The 7,866-nt window shown below is 38.6% G+C and overlaps 1 pseudogene; it reads left to right on the plus strand.

The window, feature by feature from the left end:
• Window positions 1-520: 520 nt before the first annotated feature.
• On the plus strand, window positions 521-3,795 carry LOC109556799 (large ribosomal subunit protein uL30-like; annotated as a pseudogene).
• The last annotated feature ends 4,071 nt before the right edge of the window (window positions 3,796-7,866 follow it).

Here is a 7,866-nt window from a genome sequence, read left to right on the forward strand (position 1 = left end):
TTTCAATTTTTTGACTGAGAACACACACAAAAATATATTTTCCATCATGATGTAGCATATATGTATGAATTACATATGTGTGCATAAGCAAAAGTTCACACACACACACACACACTGAATGCCCTTTATAAGTGTAAAAAGCTTGCATATAATCTGCACTATGCTTTCCTGGAAGCTCAGATGGTAAGAATCTGCCTGCAACACTGCAGTGCAGGAGAGTCAGGTTTGATCTCTGGGTCAGGAAGATCCCCTGGAGAAGGGAATGGCAAACCACTTCAGTATTCTTGCTTGGAGAATTCCACAGACGGAGGAGCCTGGCAGGCTATAGTCCCTGGAGTCACAAAGAGTCATAGATGACAGAGGGAGTAACACATACATGCTATTTTATCTATTCTATAATTTTCATTAATAATACCATTTTATTATTTTTCATTAAGAAAAAATAAATTAAGATCTCAAATCTCTTCAAATTAATGTTACAGTTTAAAAAACATCCCCTTTCTCTTTCCCAGCTGGAACCATGGAGGGTGCAGAAGAGAAGAAAAAGAAGGTTCCTATTGTGCCAGAAACCCTTAAGATAAAGGGAAAAGATTTCAAAGAGATTAAGATCAAGTGCCTTAGAAAGAAATTTGCCTAAAAGATGCTTCGAAAGGCAAGGAGGAAGCTTATCCATGAAAAAGCTAAGCACTTCACAAGGAATACAGGCATATGTGAACTGCATTTGAACTGAAATTTGAATGGCTATAGTGGCAAAATAAGCCTTCAACTTCTATGTACCCATGAAACCCAAATTGGCATTTGCCATCAGGATCAGAGTTATAAATGAGGTGAGCACAAAGTTTCCGAAGGTGTTGCAGCTTCTTTCCCTTTGTCAGATCTTCAATAGCAGCTTTGTGAAGTCCAACAAGGTTTCAATTAACATGCTGAGAATTCTGGAATCATACACTGCATCAGTTCAGTTCACTTCAGTTGCTCCATCCTGTCCGACTCTGCGACCCCATGAATCGCAGCACGCCAGGCCTCCCTGTCCATCACCAACTCCCTGAGTTCACCCAGACTCACATCCATGGAGTCAGTGATGCCATCCAGCCATCTCATCCTCTGTCATCCCCTTCTCCTCCTGCCCCCAACCCCTCCCAGCATCAGAGTCTTTTCCAATGAGTCAACTCTTAGCATGAGGTGGCCAAAGTACTGGAGTTTCAGCTTTAGCATCATTCCTTCCAAAGAAATCCCAGGGCTCATCTCCTACGAATGGACTGATTGGATCTCCTTGCAGACCAAGGGACTCACAAGAGTCTTCTCCCACACTACAGTTCAAATGCATCAATTCTTCAGCACTCACCTTTCTTCACAGTCCAACTCTCACATCCATACATGACCACAGGAAAAACCATAGCCTTGACTAGACAGCCCTTTGTTGGCAAAGTAATGTCTCCACTTTTGAACATGCTATCTAGGTTGGTCATAACTTTCCTTCCAAGGAGTAAGCATTTTTTAATTTCATGGTTGCAGTCACCACCTGCAGTGATTTTGGAGCCCAGAAAAACAAAGTCTGACACTGTTTCCACTGTTTCCCCATCTATTTCCTATGAAGTGATGGGACCAGATGCCATGATCTTAGTTTTCTGAACGTTGAGCTTTAAACCAACTTTTTCATTCTCCTCTTTCACTTTCATCAAGAGGCTTTTGAGTTCCTCTTCACTTTCTGCCATAAGGGTGGTGTCATCTGAATATCTGAGGTTATTGATATTTCTCCCGGCAATCTTGATTCCAGCTTGTGCTTCTTCCAGCCCAGTATTTCTCATGATGTACTCTGCATAGAAGTTAAATAAGCAGAGTGACAATATACATCCTTGATGTACTCTTCTTCCTATTTGGAACCAGTCTGTTGTTCCATGTCCAGTTCTAACTGTTGCTTCCTGACCTGCATACAAATTTCTCAAGAGGCAGGTCAGGTGGTCTGGATTCCCATCTCTTTCAGAATTTTCCACAGTTTATTGTGATCCACACAGTCAAAGGCTTTGGCATAGTCAAAAAAGCAGAGATAGATGTTTTTCTGGAACTCTCTTGCTTTTTCCATGACCCAGTGGATGTTGGCAATTTCATCTCTGGTTCCTCTGCCTTTTCTGAAACCAGCTTAAACAACTGGAAGTTCACAGTTCACGTATTGCTGAAGCCTGGCTTGGAGAATCTTGAGCATTACTTGACTAGAGTGTGAGATGAGTGCAATTGTGCGATAGTTTGAGCATTCTTTGGCATTGCCTTTCTTTGGGATTGGAATAAAAACTGACCTTTTCCAGTCCTGTGGCCACTGCTGAGTTTTCCAAATGTGCTGGCATATTGAGTGCAGCACTTTCACAGCATCACCTTTCAGGATTTGAAATAACTCAACTGGAATTCCATCACCTCCACTAGCTTTGTTCAGAGTGATGCTTTCTAAGGCCCACTTGACTTCACATTCCAGGATGTCTGGCTCTAGGTCAGTGATCACACCATCGTGATTATCTTGTTCACAAAGATCTTTTTTGTACAGTACTTCTGTATAGTCTTGCCACCTCTTCTTAATGTCTTCTGCTTCTCTTAGGTCCATACCATTTCTGTCCTTTATCGAGCCCAATTTGCATGAAATGTTCCCTTGGTATCTCTAATTTTCTTCAAGAGATCTCTAGTCTTTCCCATTCTGTTGTTTTACTCTATTTCTTTGCACTGATCACTGGGGAAAGCTTTCTTATCTCTCCTTCTATTTTTTGGAACTCTGCATTCAGATGCTTATATCTTTCCTTTTCTCCTTTGCTTTTTGCTTCTCTTCTTTTCACAGCTATTTGTAAGGCCTCCCCAGACAGCCATTTTGCTTTTTTGCATTTCTTTTCCATGGGGATGGTCTTGATCCCTGTCTCCTGTACAATGTCATGAACTCAGTCCATAGTTCATCAGGCAATCTATCTATCAGATCTAGGCCCTTAAATCTATTTCTCACTTCCACTGTATAATCATAAGGGATTTGATTTAGGTCATACCTGAATGCTCTAGTGGTTTTCCCTACTTTCTTAAATTTCAGTCTGAATTTGGCAATAAGGAGTTCATGATCTGAGCCACAGTCAGCTCTTCGTCTTGTTTTTGTTGACTCTATAGAGCTTGTATATAAGAATATATAGCCTTATATACAAGGCTGCAAAGAATATAATCAATCTGATTTCGGTGTTGACCATCTGGTGATGTCCATGTGTAGTCTTCTCTTGTGTTGTTGGAAGAGGGTGTTTGCTATGACTAGTGCATTTTCTTGGCAAAACTCTATTAGTTTTAGCCTTGCTTCATTCCATATTCCAAGGCCAAATTTGCCTGTTACTCCAGGTGTTTCTTGACTTCCTACTTTTGCATTCCAGTCCCCTATAATGAAAAGGACATCTTTTTTGGGTGTTAATTCTAATAGGTCTTAGGGGAACCCAAATCCAAAGTCTGTAAATGAATTGATCTACAGCATGGTTATGGCAAAATCAACAAGAAGCAAATTGCCTTAATGGATAATGTGTTGATTTCTCAACCTCTTGGCAAATATAACCTCATCCATATTGAGTATCTGGTCCATAAGATCTGTCCTGTTGGAAAATGTTTCAAAGAAGCAAACAGCTCCCTGCGGCCCTTTAATTGTCTTCTCCATGAGGCAGAATGAAGAAAAAGACCACCTGTCTTGTAGAAGGTGGAGATGTTGGCAACCAGAAATACCAGATCAACAGGCTTATTAGAAGGATGAAGGACGCTATCTACCATAATTATTTTTGCAACCTGGTCAGTTAATAAATACTGATTGTTTTCAAATTGAGAAAAAAAGAAAAGAAAAACATTCCTTTTGACAAACCTAAATTTGTGCTGTTTAGTTTAATGCTTCAGAGCATGTGCCTTCCATAGCAAGGAACACTCAATAAACACTAATGAATGAATGAATGGATGATGCTTAACATTTCTCTGTTGTATTCACAATCTAGCCCTACCTTTCTGAGAAAACATTTCCATACTTTACTGGGAATTGGGGTATTTTCCAAACTCCCAAGGATTCATTTATATCCACTCTCTTGAGTTACTTCTACAGGGAGTTGTTGCAGTTAAGTGTTCATTCGATTACTTTCTTCTTCTTCTTATTTTTTTTTTAAGAAAGGGCACATTTTAAGGCTGAAGCAGGGAAAGACAGAACTGTATTTTAATTCTAACTCTACTGTGTATTATTTGTTAATTTCTGAGACTGCTTTCTTATTTACAAATCTATACTAACAATTGATATCCATATTTGTTATACAGATTAAATTTTAGGATGAAGACAAAGCACTAACTTTCAAAAAAGTCAATAAATGTTAAATAATGTTGATGCTAATGGCTGTCTTGCAATATACAGCACTTCTACAAATAATTTTGTTGGTGTTCTGTTGGCCTTCTTGCTTTATCACATCTTTCTTCCTTTAATTTTAGTCTTATAAACTGAAGCAATTTAACCAACTGCCATGAACCCATTGACATGACTCCTGTTCTTTGATTTAAACAATTTATAATCATAATCCTAACTTCATCATGTCAGGAAAACATTGATAATAATGCTAATTAAAATAGTGATAGATTGCATGGAATTTTCTATAAAGTCGCACATGTATAACTCTATTAGACACATACAAAAATAAGTCATCTTTGAGGGGGAATACCAAAGGGAATTATAGGATCAGTATGTTACACTCATTCAACAATTATTTCCCATGCTTCAAAAAGCAGAAACTCTGTATCTGGCAACTTTCCATAAACAAAAAATATGTATCTAGCAAAAATAAAGGAACAAGGGTATTCCATTAATATTTTCTCAAATACAAACCTGACATGGAAGTACTGCATCTTACAAATCCTGTACTATGTTCTCATTTTTTATTTCTGCACTTGAGAGATGTCAGCCTTCTGATTCTTACTACGACAGAGTAGCTTATTTCAGACCAAACAGTCCATATGAATAATGATTAAGAATTTAAAAACAAAAATATTTAAAGACAGTAGAGAGTGACCAGAACAGCTAGGCTTTGTGCCAAAATCACAAAGAGGAAAATAATGCATTGAAAGAATCAGATTTTTTGCTACTTCTTCCACTTGGGGCATTGACTGGTTCTTTGTTCAGGCTTTTTATACTCATCATAATTATTTAGAGATTAATCTATTTTGCTCTATGTGGTTGTTACTTTTTTTTTTTTAATCACTTGGTAGTATTCTGTTGGAAAAGGCAATGGCAACCCACTCCAGTACTCTTGGCTGGAGAATCCCATGGACAGAGGAGCCTGGTAGGCTGCAGTCCATGGGGTCGCTAGGAGTTGGACACGACTGAATGACTTCACTTTCACTTTTCACTTTCATGCATTGGAGAAGGAAATGGCAACCCACTTCAGTATTCTTGCCTGGAGGATCCCAGGGACGGAGGAGCCTGGTGGGCTGTCATCCATGGGTACACACAGAGTCGGACACACAGAGCAACGGAGCAGCAGCAGCAATATTCTGTTGCTTAGACAATATCAGCTGGTTTATCTATTCATCTGCTGATGACATTTGTTCTTTTTCCAGTATTTGGCTATTATATTATATTTGGCTATTTTGGTTAATCTCCCCAATGGAAAGTGATAGATGCTCAGTCATGTCCAAATCTTTGTGACCCCATGGACTGTAGCTTGCCAGGCTCCTCTGTCCATGGGATTTTCCAGACAATAACACTGGAGTGAGCAACCATTCCCTTCTCCAGGGGATCCTCCCAAACCAGGGATCAAACCTGGGTCTCCTACATTGCAGGCAGATTCTGAGCCAACAATGAAACCCACTATATTATATTGTTATAGTTGCTTTAAACATTTGGGGAAAGTCTTTCTTTTAAGAAATTGTCCATTTCATATAAATTGTTGGATTATGGACAAAATGTTGTTCATAATTATAACAGACAGTCTTATGGCATCTATAATTCTTACCTCCTAATGTTCTTGCCCTGTATAATCCCCTCCCTTGCTGCATGGACAAGACCTGTGACTTTCTTCTAGCCGGTAGCACAAGGCAAAATTTTTTGCAGAAAGAATTATGCAAACTGTAAAATTTCCCTCATAAATCTGAGGCAGAGTATTTCTTTTATGCAGGAAAATGAGGCAATCATAGGTTCACCTCATTTGTTTCCCATCTCCCAAGGATAACTTTTTTAATATCCACTGTCATGAAAACCCTTTTTCCTCCCTAGATTTTTCATTTTTTTTTCCCTGTGGAAGGATAAATCTGGCCCCTGTTCCTCCAGCTTGGTCAGAAATGGAAGTCCCCTTATATGTTTTGAAATATAAATTTTTGAGAGAATTATGTCTGCCTCTGAATCTTGTTCATAGAATTTAATTATGGTTTCTCGAAGTAAAACTATAAAGTAGTGCCATTGCATATCATAAACATTTATAATTAACAATTCAAGTTTTCATTTTCATATTAGTTAAAAATTTAAACTTATACTAAAAAATTAATGATTGTATTGCTCCTGTTGTTCAGTTCCTCAGTCACGTCCACCTCTTTGAGACCCCATGGACTGCAACACAGCAGGTTTTCCTGTCCTTTACTATCTCCTGAAGTTTGCTGGAACTCATGTCCATTGTTTTTTCTACCTTCTTTTACCAGTCTGATACCTTTATTTATTCATTTTCTCAGATGCTTCTATTTTAATATCCTCTTAAAGTCTGTGATAGGTGTTGGATGTCTCTGTCTCCTGTCCTCTGTTGATGATGCTGATCAGTACATAGGGGCCACAGAGGGAAAAATTCTCATAATACACTGTACATTTCAAAGACTGAAGACACAACCAAACTTAAGGACTGCTTTGGGAATGTTATTCACTGATTTCAGAACCTGAAATAAACAAACAAAAAAAGTCTAGTGCAGTTCTACAGACAGAGATAAATGTTTTCTCCAAATGCCCTGGCCCTTGGTGGAATAAATCTCCTTGAATACTTTTTCTTTTAATTGATTGTGGGGCTGTAACTGTGCTACTCAGCACAGAAAGACACAATGATACAAATATTATGTGCACATTTAGCCCTGTAGTTTACTATAGTTGCAGTAGATTGATATAAATAATTTAATACTGAAGGGATTCTGTGTTGTTGCTTAGTTGCTAAGTCATGTCTTACTCCTTTGTGATCCCACAGACTGTAGCTCACCAGGTTCCTCTGTCCATGGGATTTCCTAGGCAAGAATACTGGAGTAGGTTGCCATTTCCTTCTCCAGGGGATCTTTACAATCCCGGGTTTGAACCCACATCTCCTGCTTGGCTGGCCGATTCTCTACCACTGAGCCACTTGGGAAGCTGTAATAATTAAGCTCTAACTGTATATTTTTTCTTAAGTTTATGTTCACTTATAGCTATGGAACCAAGAAACACCCTGTGGGGTCATCCCCCAGATAAAGGTCTCTCCACGTCCCTTGTCTGCTGTTTGTAGAAAAGCTGAAATCTCTCAGGCTTCCCTGAGTCAAAAAAAGAACAGGCTCAAGCAGTTAATGATTAGGAAAATAGAATCACAGACTCACTGTCTAATGTACATTCCTGAGTTGTTTTACAGACTCTATAATTGCCACCAGAGGGAAAAAGCTAACTGTATGATGACCAGACTGCATCCATTACATAAGCTGTTCCATCTTAAGTAGTATTGAGTCTATGGCTAGCACAATTCTAAGAACTGGCCTTAAAAGGATGGGATTAACAGTATTTCTCACAATAATCTACATATTTATGGGTATTAAAATGATTGTAGCTTGTTCTATCCATACATGTAAGTGGGCAATTAAAACTATCAGCAAAGAGATTCTTCAAATCCAGGTCAATGTCTTTTT

The sequence above is a fragment of the Bos indicus genome, chromosome 3 (assembly GCF_029378745.1).
Source record: "Bos indicus isolate NIAB-ARS_2022 breed Sahiwal x Tharparkar chromosome 3, NIAB-ARS_B.indTharparkar_mat_pri_1.0, whole genome shotgun sequence".
In the NCBI taxonomy this organism is placed as follows: Eukaryota; Metazoa; Chordata; class Mammalia; order Artiodactyla; family Bovidae; genus Bos; species Bos indicus.